Source organism: Dromaius novaehollandiae, chromosome 2, assembly GCF_036370855.1.
Source record: "Dromaius novaehollandiae isolate bDroNov1 chromosome 2, bDroNov1.hap1, whole genome shotgun sequence".
NCBI classification, from domain to species: domain Eukaryota; kingdom Metazoa; phylum Chordata; class Aves; order Casuariiformes; family Dromaiidae; genus Dromaius; species Dromaius novaehollandiae.
The window spans coordinates 35,005,145-35,022,871 of record NC_088099.1 but is presented as its reverse complement, the minus strand read 5'-3'; positions in this window follow the sequence as shown (position 1 = coordinate 35,022,871).

Below are 17,727 nucleotides of genomic sequence, written 5' to 3'. Positions count from 1 at the left end.
TCATTTTTTGCACCACGTATTCTTTATAGTGATTCCTTATTCTCTTTGTTCTGTGTGTGTGTGAAACTACACAAAAAATATAAATATTTCTGAAGATTAGTCAATGTTCTTTTAGAAACCTCCCCCCCACCCCCGCAGCAATGTTGCTCTGTGTTCTTTTGCAGTCTTGTGCACAGCTAATACTGAAGTTTTCACTCATTGTGTAGTGATGACATCAGTCGATGCTGGTACACAAACAGAGATGCTTTGGCATGATAATGCACTTCACAAGTTCAATTTCTAGTAGTTAAGCAAATATGGCCATGTTAATTTCAACTGCATTTAACACACAAGTAAAAATATCCATGTCAAGAGAAAAAAGGATTTTCCAGGCCTCACAGGCCTCAGAGAAGATGCTATGAACAATAGGGAGGAACAAAGCTAAAAACCTGAAAAACCTACAAGCTAAAAAGCTTTAGAGCTTTTTTTTTTTTTTTTTTTTTTTTTTTTTTTTTTTTTCCCCAGTTCAGTGAATCACTTCTCTTTAATGGTTCACTAAATTGTAACTAGTTTATACTCAGCTTTCACTGCTATACTCAGAGTACATGCTAAAGCTGCTTTGGCTAGCTTTGCAACCCATGCTGAGACCTAGCATGCCACAGCTATTTGGGTAGGGATATCTGAATTAGCTTGTTTAATATGATGGCATCACAGACATAGCCTGTATCAGAAGCCTCGACTGTCTTGTCCCTGCCTATAGGGCAGTATGGATTTTAATGGGCACATTCACTGGTAGTACTCCCTCGGTGGGATGTGTCTGCTTTGGGCAGCTGGGCTGCAGTGGGACATTAGAAAGTTAAAGAAGTACTGCCATATTTGGCACAGCACAGAGATCACTATACAGTTCTCAACATGTATGATAAAATGGAGAACAGACAAATAGTTACTTACAGTCTGTTCTGTATAAAATTGCAGGAACACAGAAATGCCCTGTGGGATTGGACAAGTGGTCCATCTAGCCCAGGACTGTGCTTCCAGCAGTAGCAGTAGATGTTATGCAGCGAAAGCACACGAGCCTGCTCTCTCTCTGCAGTCTGCTGCCATCCCAGTGACGGTGATCGTTGGATTAGGGATGTTAGAGGATACATCTTTGCCTGATCCTTTATCATGTCTGCTAATGGACCTGTTATCCATGAATCTACATCTACAACCTCCTGTGGCAGCAGGTTCCAGAAGTTCACTACCCACTGGATAAAGAAATACTTCCTTTTACCTTCCTTTTCCTGCTATTTTCACCGTGTGCTCTCTAGTTCTAGTAGTGCAGGCATTGGTGAATGACAGTTCTGTATTCACTTGAACTATCACTTTCCTGATTTCGTGAACTTCAATAATACATCTCTCCAAGCTCGAATCCAAACCCTTTGCCCTTTGTTTGTAAAGCTACTGGCACATTCCCTTAATCATTCCTTCTATGTTTTTTCCAACTCTACCATGCCTACTACTCTACTCTGTTTTAAGATGTGCAGACTGGAACTACAGCCACACTGGATGCAGCAAGGTTTTACCTAGTGCCAGAAAGATTATTTTTGTTTTGCAGTGAATATCTGTCTTAATGACACCCAACATTTTTTGGCTAGTAATGCAAACTGAATTCATAATTTCAGAGATCTCTCACTGGTGACTCCAATAATGCTTTCACAAGCAGTAACTATCTGTTCTGAGTACAACATCACATAAGCAAAGTTTAGATTATTTTTGCCTAGATATATTACTTTACAGTTGCCCACATTGAAGCTCATCTGCTATGAAGTATTTTGTGCACTCACTGAATGTGGCTTTTGGAGTTCCTCACTGTCAGTGTGGCATCTGACTATCTGAAAAAAGACTTGTTATTATATTCTCCAGATCATTGATAAAGGTGTTGAATAATACTGATTCCAGCACTGTTCTCTAGGGGTTCCTGAGATTTATATAGACACATATACCACATGTTATACGAATACATTTTATGACAAAACAGTTTTTACTTATAATTATTTATTATTTAGAATGTATTCTTAAATGTTAATAATATTTAAGGTATAATCTAATATCTCCCTCAGACTTCAAATACCTCTGCTTTGGTGCAGTGGTATTTACTCTCTTAGCTGTGTAATACTTACAGATAATTTGGCTTTATGGTTAATCTCATGGAAATGCACCATTACCTTTTGTGAACGGCTATGCGCTTCTTCTGTAGGTCCCAGTACTAGCAAACAGATTAAGGAAAGATTTAAAATTTGCAAATGAAATTTGACTTTTGTACAAATTGAAAATACCAAACATTTGTCTCTCTCCAACTCAGCTTGTGCATTGTGTGACATCCCCCTGTCCTGGCACTAGAAGTAATATCAGAGAGAGAGTCATTTGATAGTGTCCTTTTTGCCTGGAGTGAGGAGACTGCCTTTCCAGTATGTTACTTGTTGACTGTCATTTATTCCGCAGTTATATCAAATCTGCTCTTGGACCTGTTCTGCCTTGGAAAGTGGCAGTCTGTGAATGACATTTTCGGAGCATACCTCAATCCAGTGATTTATTGAGGCAATATATCATCTAAGCAAGGTGCTTTAACAACGTTTTTACTCACTAGATGATACCATCCAGAGAGGAGGAAATCTGAGTTGCTGCTTAATTGTGTAATAAAAGGTATGTCAGGAGCAAGATGCTCTTGAAACACTAAACATGTTTGCCTCCAGGTATACGGGCATCCTTGCACCTTCGTTCACAAGCATGTTAGTGTGTTGAATAGGCCTCCATACCTGGTCGCTAAGGTCTTGGTCTCCTTGACAACTAAACTTTTCAAAGATTACATGAAAAGTGTTTTCTTTAGCCCTCAAGCTGTTTTAATTCTTTAAAATGTCAGAGAAAAGATCCTTTAGTCCCAAGAGTAAGGAAGAGGTGGCAATGGAGACGGAACAGAATATTTTAAAACATGTTTATAGAATAATTCAGCACCATAGAACAGCTCAGTAGGAATGCCCTCAAAAAGGGGAAATTTAAAATTAAACTTATTAATAAAAATATTTTGTTTCAGAATGAATTGGGTTTTTGGTGGCAAAATTAAGCATTTCACCTCTAATTTACCTCTCTGAATTTGGCTGAGTCTGGCAACAGAAATGCCATCTTAAGATGCTATTTAGCTGGCACTGCGTGGTAAAATTCATGAGGAATGAGTTTCAGCTTCACACCCTTTTTGGTATTTTTATTTTTATTAGAGACTTGTGGATTAGAGGTTATGTTAGCTGTGAGATGGAATGACTCTTTGGGTTAGCATTGAGGGTACATTTGCTTCTCTGGTGTATGAACGTAGATGCTGCTGAAGCTATGGGTTAGTTATAACAAATGCCAGTCTCTGTGTTTTATTATAAACTATATAGCTGTGTGCTCAATGTTTGAAGTGAGCATTTTCATGCACAGAGAGCTCTGTGTGCAAGAGTGGGCCCTTTCCTTCAGACTGATTTCTCACTTTGGGCCTTAAACAAAACATTGTTAAAGGTGTAGAAAGAGAGAAAAGAGCAAAATGTCAGTAGAAGTGGAGAAATCACGCTGTTTAGGAAGTGATCTCGTATGGGGGCAGGCCCTGGCCCAAGTTAGCACCTTGTAGCAGCTCTTCTGAGGGGTGACTGAGCCCATAGCACTCCCCAGCAAGTGTGCTCTTCCCTAGGAGTGACAGGGAGAGGTGAAATGGAGAAAAGGGACTGGGCTTATTTCTATGGCTTGGAGACAGGGAAGGCAAAAGCTCAGTGTGGCAGGAGAGGAGGTTGCACTGAGGAACCAGTGGGTGCCAGAAGTCTGTGCTACAAGGAGGAGCTGCTTTTCCCACAGGACTTGTGCTCCTTACCAGGGGATGCTTGTGATAACCTCGCATTTATAAGTGCTTGCCAGTACCTCAAATGGCCTTCATCTGAGCCTGTATTTATAGAGTTAATCGATGAAGAGTTGGTGAGGAAAACAACTGAAGGGAAGTTTTGCCTCGGGATTCATTATTTACAGACTTAGGAGGAGACCCTCTTATCTACAACCAACAGAAGACCCATCCGTGGGAACAGTAACCCCCCCCCCTCACCTGACTGTTGCTTTCCTATACAAACTAATGGTTTATCTCAGATGGTTATTATGACTTTGTGTCTATCTTTTTTGCCAGTCTTCAAATGCTGGGCTCCAAGTAAAAAGGAGTTCTTTGTAGCTTTTTCAGATTAAGGGCCAAGGCCTGAGATAAGGAAGACGAGGAATAGGAAGGCAAGTGATGGATATAAGGCACTTGAATGATTGTTAATTTGTTCGTCTTCAGCATATTCCCTTTTTTGGATAATTCTCCTTTCTTCAGTTAAACTTTCCCTCTTTCTGCTTTTCATATGTGAGGCAAACTGATGTAATTGCATGGACAGTTGAAGTCAGACATGTGAGAAAGGACTACTGTAATTCTTGTTTGGTTCATTGCCTCTCTAACTCATTACGTAAACTGTCATGATTGAGATTTGTGGAGTGCCACCCACAGATTTACTGTTTACCATTGGGTAAACAGTAAAGCCCTGTAGGAATGGGTCGTATTGCACAAGATTTGTGATGAATGATGGCAACTAATTGTTATGAGAGAAGAGGCTGATTTGCAACTCAAAGTATCCTGATGAGTCTTCATTTAACAAACTGTGCCGTGGCCAGGCACCTAGACTTGGTTGACAGTGAACCTCAGCATATCCAGGAACTTTATGAATCTACATTGAATTTTTGTTTTCACTTGTCCAAACTATGCTATACTCTCTTCAGTTCAAGTCTGACAGTAGGATCAGTTGATGGCTCTCCATTCACCTCTGGCTTTCTGGGTCAGACCTGTGTTTCTTGATTCACCATTCAGACTCATAGTGAATCACTACAGTTCAAATAGTTATATTCTAGGTACTGTCCCATCAGGCTAAACAATTCTGGATTAATCCACTGGTCTTTCCACAGAATCTGATTCGATTCAGAATATTGCTGTCAGAGTTGGATTTGGTTTGACCATTGTATTTGAGAGACTTGGACTCCATCATAGCAGGCCACAACAAACTGGAAAGTTTTTGTGATCGCTGGTGTCCCATACTGGAGCCACAAGCTACTGGATATGACTTACTGGCTGAGAAATAGGATATCTGTGATGCCTTCGATAGGGGAGTGTGGACACCATACCCAATCAGTTGAACTCTGCCTGAAGCAGTGATCCTTTTGGCTCTAGAAGATATTTGCTGCCCAACAGAGAAGCTGGGGATACATGGGACTACTTTGAGGAAAGATTTGCTAAGGAATTCACCCATCCATCAACATCTTAAGTGGATGGCCATGACTTCTTTGTCAAGAAAAGGCTTTGTGTGGGAGATTGAACCCTGCTCAAACCACAGGTGGAAGCTGGTAGCCTCTGCCTCTCATCAATGAGCTATTTAAAGTGCTTGAACAAACATGCCTTTTCAGAGAGCATAAAAACATCAGACAGGGTGCTGAATGCAGATTTCCTTCTGTAGTTGGTACAGGTATATCCTGTCCTATTCCTTGCCTTTCTAATGCTCTAGCAACATTCCAGAATTTTATTTACAACATTTAGAAGGAAATGTTAAACCAGGATGTAGTAGCATGTCTGGATGACATCCACATTTATTTTGGGAGCCCAGGAACAACACAGTTGGCATGTTCAACTTGTCCTCAAATGCCTCCACCATAATAACCTGTTTGCCAAGCTGGAAAAATGCAAATGCGATCAGACGGTTGTGGAATTTGTGGGCTATGAAATCACCCTTGGGGATGAACTGGGGAAGATTCTTTGTGAGGTTGCTGCTGTCGTCGGCTGAGCTTGCCCAGGGGTATGTGAAGCACATTTTTTCTGTGGTTTGGAGTCCTTTGACAAATTTCACACACATTTGCCCAAAATGCAGAAGTCTCAAGACTATGACATTCAAAGAGAAAGCAGCCGTATTAATCCCCCTATTTAGGACTGGGCACACTTTTTTAAAGATAATCTCAAAGTTCAAGCACATAGAGGACCGAACTTAGTGCATTTTGTTATCATGGAGCCACTTATTCTTTCAGTGTTTTCCAGATCTTCCTTTATGCTGTAGAAGACAGTGACAAAAATTGTGATGGGGTTTCTAGAAGAAAAAAATAAATTGATATGTAGTAGCAGAGAAGCTGTTGTCTAATATACTCTCTTTGCTGAGGAGATACAGAGCACTGCTTGTCATCTTTGGGAGTTCTAGAGCATTGCATAAAAACATCTATAATATCTCAATGGTCAGACTGTTCAGTATCTGGGAGATACTGGGACAAGAAAGGTGCAGTGGGGAAAATTAGGAGGGATTCTATTTCCTGATGTTTCCTGTATTTCCACCCTTACTTCACTACATATTCTTTGGAGTATTTCCTCCACTTCATCTTTCATTTGAAGGTCCATGTGGAGGGGGGACTGTGAGAAAGAGAGATGACAGATGCTACTGATATTTTGTCTCTTCCTCAGCAGTGCTTGATTGAAATGCCTTGCCATTCACTATTTTCTAGGAGTTCACCTCTCATAAGTCCCCAGCATCTGCTACACTCCTCTGCATTATTTTCCACATGTCCTGAAACCATCAGATTGTGAAACTGGGTGCATAGGAGGCTAATCCTTTTATTTGCTTATTTTTGTTAGCTTTGATATTCTGAGTGGAGGAAGGTTGAGAACCCCTGAAGAAGGGGAAGCGTCAGTCTGAATGTGGCTGTATTAGGAGTTGCCCATGCTTCACATCAATTTGCATCTGGTTTAAAGTCCTCTGAAAGGGTTATGGGGTTTATCTGATAGAGACAGAGGGTAAAAGTCTTCTACGTCTGAATTGCTGATTGACTGCATACAGTAGTACAACAAATAATTCTCATTATGACTCATAATTCACCTATGGGGTTTCCCGTGAGGCTTGACAATAGATTTATGTGGGTTGCTTGGCTTTCCTTTTTACCTCTGGTTAGGAAGAGGAAAAAAAATTCCCATCTATATTATTGTTTTCACAGAGATATTTCTTGTATAGAACTGCTATTAAAAAAATGTTTTCAGTTTATAAAACCCACCTATTTTATATTGTTGTGACATGGAAAGCTATTACCCCTGTTTTGTGTATCCATCTTTCTCAATATTTGTTGTGCAGCAAGGGACCCTGCCCCAGCTACAGAAAACCTGTAAAACAAGGCATATTACTGCTTATCTACAAGCACTTCATGTCACAAAGAAATTCTCTGTCTGATCAGCACCCAAGTATTAACTCCTTCACTGCTACTGGCACTAGACGCTGCGCTGGCTGTAGCAATTAAGTAATTTTGTGGCTCTGGCATTTTGCACCTCAATAAAGGCATTGTTCTCCTTGGAATTCTCTTTCTTATTAATTTTCTTGACGCACCTTAAGCTTTTCATTAACTCAAGCATCTTTGTTGCCTTTTGGTGGAGTGATAATAAAATTACAGATGAAGTGGTAGCAAAATGACTCAGCTAAAATGCAATTATTGTTTCTTCTGTACCTTTAATCAATAACGTTTATCTCTGAAATATAATCATATAATGGACTCTCTTAGTAACTGGTGGATGAGTATGGCTGCTTTTAATGTCAATGGTTGTTCTAAGAGGTGTCAAAGGGAGAATAATACCCACCAAAGATGACATCGAAAGACTGAGAATATACTTGTGTTCTTCTCTTTTAGTGTGTCTTTTTGTCTAATTATGTTGCTGATTGTTCACTGTAGATTAGATTATATCTTGTTCCATGTTGGAGGTATGCTGGAACTGCAGCCCTGTAAAAACGTTCAGGAGACATTTCCTCTAAGTCCTCACTTTCACTGGGAAAATGTACACTGCTGTTTATTTCTCTTCTGCTGCTGGCCAGCTTTGCTAAAAGGTAATAGGACTAGACAGCCCGCAGCATTATTTTTCCTTCCTTTTAAGGACAAAAGCTGAAGGAAAGTGTGACTAATCTTTGCACAGTCTGTACACTGGGAGGAAGAAATGGAGAGATCTCTTCCTAATCACCCTCTCTCATACACACAATTTCATGGTGACCTCAGTTTTGATTCACAACCAAAGAATTCTTAACTAAGGGTTAAAATCCACAAGATCCCAACCACCTACTTACTTACAGATTTGTTTTACTGTTTTGGATTCAGGTCAAAGTGATGACAAGGGATTGAGTCATTAGAAAGATTCTCTCTTTTGTCCATGTGTCTCAGTAGATCCTGACAGGGTGTTAACTTCTGGAAGAGATCCTTTTCTTGTGTCACAATGCTCCATATAATGCAGCCCACAAAATGTGCTAATAACCTACAGCTTTTCTATGTTAATAAAGCCTGCAAGTTTTCAACGGGAAGGTGAAATGGAAAAGGTCATCATTGCTGATATTCAACAGCTACAGAGAGAAATCTGTGATCAGATCCCTGACAGGTGTGTGCTCTGTCCACAAGAAATTGCCAGCTTCTATCTTCAGAGGTCTACAGAGCTAAAAGACTGTTTCTGAGCCTGATTGTGAAAAATACTCAAATTTGCTCATGAAGTCATTGCACCTACAAATAATAAACCACAACAGCGTTAACCTTTCATAGCTGTTGCATAGCTTCAACATCTTTCCCTCCTTGATCTGAAAGCACCCCATCAAATGACTCCTGTTCCCATTAAATGGTGCTGCAAAGTGAGGAGAGTTTGCCATCTCCATTACTGTGCTTGTTTGAGATCACAGAGTCAGTCAGTGGCTTGGGCTTGGAGTTGAACACTACTCCCTTGACTCTTACCTGCTTGCTCTAAACAGTACACAGTGGATACCTCTCTCCAAACGAATGTAAAAGGAAACAGAGATTGGCAGTTTATTGTCTCTACTCATGAATGTCTGTATAGTACACAAATTTCATAAGTGGACTGGAAGTTGGCTGATGAAGATATTTTTACCATAAATATAAAGCAGCTATTAAGATAACAAGAGTATTACTGTTTTCTCCTGAAGTTTATCTGTAAATCACCCTTTCTGTCCATCCTGTGATTCAGCCACACTGTGGGCATGTGTGGATAATGTGGAAAGTTTACACGATCATGGCTCCTCCCAGTCTCACTCCTCTGCCCCTGGTTCTTTTATAGTCTTTTGATTGTCTAGCATTGTGCCTTATCCTGCTCCACTCTCTGCCTTGTCTCTCCCTCTGGTGCCATTACCTCTGTTTTCTAACAGCTGTTGCCTCTGTGACTCCAGTCACTCCCCGTCTCTGACTCCCTGTTGCCTCTGTCTGTGATTTTGTACAAGTCATCTAAATACCTGTTTCCAGCACTAGAACTTTTAATCATACTATAAAACTAGTCCTCAGAGAAGTGGCACTCTCAGTAGGGTACAGGTCATTTAGGTGTGCAGTATGTGCATGAATATATTGCAAATACTTGCATAGTTTATATCTGTCAAAAGAAGAACTGTAGAAGCAAAAATGAGCATTTTCTCCATCTTTAAAAAGTTCTCGTGTAATGCCAAATCTGCACACACATTTCTTCATCAGTTTTGATGAACTGATAGCACCTGATAATGAAGTCATGCTTTACGTTTGGCATGACACAGAGAACAGTGAGCTCCTCCCTTGCTTGTCACAGTGGTCAGAGCTGTGAAGAGGTATCCCATAGAGTGGTACGGAGGGCAGAGAGCACAGAGGCATCCTGTGATGCCTCCTGATTACTGATGCATCCTCCTTACAGCAAGTCACACTTCCATAGGTCAAGGCAAGCAGCCCCATGGGAGGAGATGCAGGCTATGGCCACAGGGTAATGAAGAGGTTAAAGTGGTTCTTCAGGCTTGGGGTGTGACCCATGTGGTGTCATATTAACACATCTGATACCTGTACATTAGTATGAGCAGAACAAGTAAAAACCTGCTTTAGAGAAATTAAATTAAGCAGTTGAAGGAAACATTCATTTTAATAAGGAGCTTCTATATAAAAAATTCCTGATACTTCATTATCTATTTATTCCTCTCAGTCATTCAATTTTATTTTATCCTTCATAATTAAAAAGGAGACAAAATCAAGTCTTTAAAAATGATCTGATGCCACAATTTCATGTAAACAACATTGGTGGAATGTAGAACTGGCTGTCTATGTTCCTAGTCTCTGATAATATTTTAGCTTTCTTTATTCAACCTAAAATATTTTTATGCTGTCTGTAGAGATGTCTGTTAACAGTTATGTGGAGATATAACAGCTGGTTTTCTAAGGTAAGTAACAAACTCGTGTGTATATCTGTAAATATTTCAGAACTATGTTAAAAATAACGTGTTAAAATAACATGACAGGCCACATTTTCATCTCCTTCCTGTGCTGAGTTGTGTGTTACTGGACATTTGGTTCTAACGACTTGAGCAGCGCAACATAAAGACCTAGAAGGTAAATAGAGCACTGAAATCTCTGGAAAGAGGATCTTATTTTCCACTATCTTTGCAATGTCTGGTCATCCACATTATTGCAAGGGCAGAGTAAGTCACTCAAGGAGTAATGACTGTAATTGTTTTACAGGAGAGTAATGCTTAGCAAACAAGGAGAGCATGGAAAAATTAGGCCTGAAGCCCTTCGAAGATAGCATGTAGCTTCCACTGCACCTGTCCTGCATGTGTTAGAGCTGTTGGAGCTACAGGCTAGACCCTGATCTGGAGTTTGAAGAGGCATGTAAAGGGAAAGCAACAGGAAAGGAGGAGTGAGTTAAGATTTAGTGGAGTTTCACCCTCACTGAACTGGTGTAATTACGGAGCTACATCAGTTTGCAGTAGCTGAGAATCTGACCCAGATTATCTATCTATGCCAGAAGTATAAATGAGACACAAGGACCCAGACTTAACATACTTAACTTTGCATGAGTCCTTGGCAATGGACTAAATGCGAAAGTCCTCAAAGCTGATGAGAATTCTGCAGTTGCTCTCCCTGAGAGCAGGAGAAAGTTGGCTGCCTCCTCAGGGTTACTGCAGCAGAGGCACTGAATATTTGGCCTTACATTGCTCCAACTGATCTGTTCAGGAACAAGATTGTTCTATTTCACAAAGTTACTATTTATCAAATGTTAATGAAAATACATAACAAATAATTATGACAAACATACCATTGGATTAAGATGAAAGAGGATGACAATTCTTGTGAATTTTTAATCTGAAAAAATAAAGAACATTACATTAATAAGACTTAATCATATCATAAAAATTTAAATTTACTTTCCATAATAAATTTTATTTTTATTTAACATATTTTTGTTTTAAATATTTCTAACATTTTTATGAGATGTATTCATAAAACACATCACCAGATATGTTTTTGTAAGGCAAGAGGAATTTTAACATAATGTATTCATTATATTGATCACAATTTCAATTTTATTTATCTTTAAAAAAAGCTAATAGAACCCTTTTACAGTTTATTATGATTCACACTATCTCCATCTACAGATAAATATTTAATAGTGTTACTAATGTATCATACACAGAATTTTTATTAATTAGAAAATATGAATTACTAGTTGTACATTTCAATAATTTGCATTTAAAATTAATGCTACATTTTTCCAGGAAGCCATGATTAACTTTAAGAATCTGGCTTCAGCTGACCAAAGCCAGGCAATTAAAAGTGAATGCTGTAAACTTATCTATTACCTCACAGTGACTGTGACTAACTGATGGAGAGGACTCTAAACAAGAGATGATGCCATGTGGCAGACAATAACATGCGTCCTACAATGCTTGTGCATAGTGTGAGAAAAGGAGAATTGAAAGCAAAGTTTTGGCATTCTCTGATTTTCCTTGGTAAAGCCAGATACTTTCACTAGGTAGATTTGGCAATGTGTTTTTGTTGTGGTGCTGCTAGGTAGTCCTAGGAATAAGGACTCACTCACCTCACTCAGGTATCTTTGGATATCAAACATCCTTAGGGAGCAGAACCTGCTCAGCTTTGCTGGGCAAGTGAGGATGCTGGGGAAGGAAGGGTGGTGGGGGGAGATGCTGGAGTAGAAGGGAGGAGAGGGAAGACAAGTTGGGTGCTGAAGAGTCTAGCTTTGCTGGTGCTCCAGGAAAGCCATGGTAAGGATTCAAATCTGAATTCTTCCTTTTTGCCACTCTTTATAAAATTATACAAGGTACCACGAGACATGTTCCTCCAAGACACTTGTTTAATATGTAAGGGAGATATTTAGGTCAGGTGTTAGACTGTGACTTTACCCTCGCTTCGAAAATGCAGTATCTGCCAAAAGTCCCTTTTCTGTGAAACCAGACTTTTTTGCAAGCCAAATTAATCTTAACTTTTTGCAGAATAGTTTTTTTCATCTGAAATTTCCAGAAACAAAACATCTTCCTGATTTGAGGGTTTTTTTGTTAATTTTAGAAAAAAATCTACTTTTTCTAAATGAAGAAATTAATGGCACCGAGAACCACTTCTCAGTAAGGTCTGTTATATACAAATAACCTTCCTGGAACTGTTTGCCAGGCAGACTTAGACATGACAGACCAACCAAAGACCTTGTTTTGAGATATCAGTCTGTTATGCTCATCTGCCATGTAAGGATGCATCTTACTGTGTTATTAAGCAATAACAGTATGAATTTGTCACTTAAGGGATGAGCTGAGTAACTATTTTTGAACCTCAGAGGTGGCTCAGTAAATGAGGAGATTAGAAGCAATAACAATAGTTTATTGTACATACTATCTCTCACCAAAAGAGTGAAGAATGCTTAGATTTTATTTTTTAGATTATGTACGACCTTTGCCTATCAAACACTGGACTGTATTTTCTGACAAAGTCACTAACATACCTGTATGTGTATAGAATCTTTTTCTGCTTTTGCTATACAGTTATGGAATAATATTAAATACAGTCTACCACAAATAGCTGTACCACTACACCAAGCTATTTGTAGTTACCACAGCTTTACCACAATATATTTACAAGTATGCATGCATACTACTCTGTGTGTGTGCGTGCGTGTGTGTGTGTGTGTGTGTGTGTGTGTGTGTGTGTGTGTACACACATACAGTTACACCACAGCACTACAACCGGTGTGCCTTTATATGTGCTGAGTATATATCTCTCTATATATCCATGCATGTGAAAAACTACTGATAAGGCTGCGCGGTAACAATCCTGTGTATGCTGGTCAACATACCACTCCTTCCCATAATTCCATAATTACAGTAATAAAAGGAAAAAAAAAAAAGGCTTACACAGCCAGGAAGCAAAAGAGAAAAACCTCAGATTGGTTAGCACTTTACTTTTGTAGTGACTATATGATTACATATACAAGCACACACATGCAGTTTCTGATAAAATGAGTTGTTTCTCAAAAGAGAGAGAGAGAGAGAAAGAGAGGCTTGGTGAAACCCTCAAGTTGTTCTTGAAATTACACCTGTACCTGTTGTCGTTTTCAGGAAATTCATTTTGTTTAGTTGATAAACTTGTTTTGACTTTTCAGTGGAAACAGTTTGCTGGCACTACTTCCTTATTTGTAGGCCAGATTCTGACCTCAGTTTCATATAACTCCCACTGCAGTCAATGTAGGTTGTCTGTGTAAGACAGGATAGAGCCTTTCTGTTTACAATTAAAAGAACATTGAAAGGTATTTTGCTGCTATTACTGCTTGCTTTGCTACAACTGCATTTGAAGATACCTATTTTAAGCAGCGTTCAGACCACAGACACAGTTAGCCTGAAATTCTCAGAAATATGGAAGAGCATACACAGAAAAACAGAACAGGAGGGATCAATGGAAGGGATTTCATTGCAGCTGAATACACTGTATGGCATCTTGATTTCATACTGGTGCCCCAAAGTATTGACATGTAACGATTTTAATGTAAATCACATGCTTTGATGTGCAGAAAAGTTATGGAGCATTTTATATGAAGTAATAATATTAAGTAATTCTATTGAACTAATTATCAGTTAATCTGACATTTAATGAAATAAGTAACACTAAATGTGGCATGAGGGCAGCTTTTATGGACTTAAACTTTAATCAACTGTATGGGAGTCAAAGATGTCATTTTTGCTGATGGTGCTGAACAGAGTCGGATGGCATTTACTAAAGAGTTTCTTGTCTTCATTATTGTAGGTTGAATGATTGCTCCTAGGCAAACTGGAAAAAGCTGCCTGTGTTCTTAATGATAAGCAGAAGCTGTGAGACTGATAAAAATATATCCATATTATTTTTCATTGCAGCTGCTTGCTATCAGTAAGTATATACCTATCAATCATACAGAGTCCTGATTTGCAGCCCCACAACAGTTGCTGCAGTTAGGCTTTTTCAGTAACTTGGGGTTCACACTCACACTTGATGCTGAAGTCATTGCTTGTTCATAGCATCCACGTTTGCCTCCTAGTCTGATTTGAGTCAGGAGAGAGGCAAGAGCTTCTCAGGCTATCCAGGGACAGATATAGGGCTAGTTTGCCTTAAAGGCAATATGGATGTAAGTGACTCCAGCTGCTTGGCTGTGCAAATACATGCCCAAAGGCAGTATGGATCTGTGACTCATATTAGGTCCCCTTGATTTTGCTCCAACAGTAAAATAGTTACGCTACTTTAAGGACCACCAGATCCAGGAGTTTCTTTCCATCCTTTCTTCTTGCTAATAGTTGGGATCTTTGTGCAGTAAGATATTTGTGGAATTTGGTTCTGATGCCTCATCTGTGGCTCCTGTCATTATTCAGAACTTCCTGGTCTAGCTTTCTGTACCTCGGGTGTAAATCAGAATGGCATGACTTAGGTATTTTCTAGAAAATATAATTTGTATTGTAAAGAAACACGTATACACTGCATGTAAGAGCGAGTAGTTGTGCCGGAGCCAAACCCGTGCTATTCCAGTGTCATATTCCTTATTCACAAGTCAGTAGAATTGACCCCAGCTACTCATGCTAGTTCCAGCACTGCTGTATAATAGGTGACAAACCAAGAGAATAAAATTAAAATACAAAAGTCAATAGAAAAAAAGGGAATAGACTGTTTTTGTGAAAAATGACACTAATTTACAATTTCTTAGTGTTACGTTGCAGATCACAGGCACATCAGTGTGGAGAAGCTTGTATGAAAATTGTCTGCACAAGCTCAGCCCAACTCACTGCTAAAAGTTATTAATTCTTCTAGAATTTTTCAGAAAGAAAATGAATAAGCTGCTCAGACATATTGTTTCTGATGTTTTTGGCATATTCCACAGATGTGGCCAGGAAAAAACTATGAGCTATTAGGACTATTTAGGACTATTCCCAGATAAGGTTGGACTGGGCTCTGAATTATATTCTATGGCTTGGTCAGGCCAGAAAGACATATATTAATAACAGCGATAAATTCCTTTGTGCAGCCAGTTAGTAAATCTGGGTCCAATGTTACCAGGCCAATAGTTCTGTTATGAATGACTTTTTTGTGTTGAATTTGGTCACGTAGCATGGCATTCTTGTGCCATGCGATTCCACTGGTAGACTCAAGCTGCTGCCAGCCAAGAAGAGATTGAGTCTGTAGAGAAAGATGTGGCAGCCCTCCCTGACACTGGTTTAGAGAGTGTGATAAAAGAGAAGGGAAAAATACCAACTGAGCACATGGGTTGATAACTGCTATTTTAGTCCCTTGGGGCCATTGCCAGCTGCCATTAGGTCAAAGCAGCCCTCAGACTCTACTTGGTTTCATGATGAATAATTTAGGTTCTCCTGGTGCAGAGCCAGATTCCATTGGCTTTGTATGACAGATTCAGTAGATCTCCACTGTTAGCACAGGAGTGTAAATACATGGTGGCGCATACTGGTGGGATGCATCAACCTACTGTGTCCTCCAACAGCAACAGCAAGCACTAATTTTTATGTACCATAGGTTCTGCACATCCTTAGAGATGTCTACCTTTTGATACTCTTTAAGTCTTGTGGAACTGCTTACCTATTGCTAGTCAAAATCTTCTTTGGTATCAGTTTATTTTAAGGAGTTAACTATAGGACTGGATATTTTCTACCCACTGGAAAAGTAGTTCATATCTGAATAAATAACTGAAAATGGCTTCTCACTGTTCAGGAAGTACAATCAATTTGAAATTAGGATTATGGAAACATCTGTGAAAATTCAAGTGTCATCTCAATTTGGGCTCATTCAGATCCTGTATTTTTTCTACTTTCCAAGCAGTGCATTTAAAATCTAATCCTAATTAACACACATAGTTTAATTATAGCCAACAAAATATTCTCCTAAAATTGTGTGTGCTGGTTGGGGGGTCGGGTGGGGAGGGAGGAGGCGAGGGGGAAACTAAACAAATGTTCACTGATTGTAAAAATCCTTGTTTCGTTAATAATATAAATCTTTAAAGACTTTAAACACATACTGAAGTTTGCCTCTTATGAATCAAAGTGGCATAGAAAGCACGAAGCACACACAGCACTCCCACTTTCTCCCTGCTCATTTCTTGGCAGTTTCAAATTAACATAGAAACTCTGCATTGGAATTTAAGACTTTCTTTTTCAAATGGATCTTCCTATAACTTATCACAAAAAAATACATTAACACAGCAGGTCCTGCAGTACAATACACAACATGCTGCAGGTGCAAATAAATTCCCGGATGTCATGAACAGACCTTGAAAAGATTTTGGACTTTGGGTGAAGCACCAGAAAAGCCTGGATGGTCGGCTGCTGCCAACATTATTGTATGTCAGCAGAACTCCTTTGCACTACTGGATAGTTTGGAAGTCTCATGAGCTTTCCAGACTTCTGTGTCAGCATGACATCTTGAGAATAACATCATTTTATGCCATTTCACAGTGCTTTCACTCCTGGATCAGAACTCATCATATGAAGTATCCTAGCTTAGGGATACTGTAACGCTGTATGGGAACAGCAGAGTATCTCAGGACCTTTTACTTGGTTCTTTCCTTGCTAGGTCTGCATGGCTGGCAGAACCGATTTCTAGTCTGGGACTGCAGCACTTTACCCTGGAGTCAGACCTCTTGCCTGTGCCCTTGAGTGTATCTGGGCCACACGGTCCAATTGTCAGAGTCCCCAAAGCACTGTTTCAGGTCTGAAAATAGCACCACGATGCTTGCACAGTCCCTAAGACTTCTGCTTAGGCTGCAGGTAAGGTTTTGTTTCTAGGAAACTTGGGAGGAAGTTTTTGGAAAATTATATCAGGGAATCAAGAAACACGGCAAGAAACACTCCATTGAAAAAAATCTGTGCTGGGATATAACTTCCTCTAGACCGTCCCATTCCTGCTTTGGTCTGTTTTTGCCTGAGGGTATGTTCATATTTCAGGTCGTGCACCATTCTCCCTGTCTGACCATTCCTATAAGGATCTCAGTATTTTGATGACTGCTGCCCCCAAGCCTTGTTCAGGGGTGCACCTATTCTGATGCATTTCTAGCCTCTGGTTGTTTTGTCATTTGCGTGGATCTTTCCACTACAGATTCTAAGAAGAGCAAATTCTTCTTTTCGTGAGGTTGTGCAGCAGTAGGGTAATAATAAAAGTTGATGGCTCTAGATTTCTTCTCCCTAATGTCTGTCTTTCCAAGAGGCGTCAAGTTCAGCATTTTTCTTGCCCTGGCAGTTATCTAAAATGCAGTTGAATAACCTCAGTTAGACAAGCTTAGACATTTTTTCACCTCACAAAAAGAAGGGACCTTGAAATAAAGAAAGGAATTTATAATATGTTATGAACATACCACATTCTTTCATACATGACAATGAAAGTAAGGAATAGCCAATATTTTCC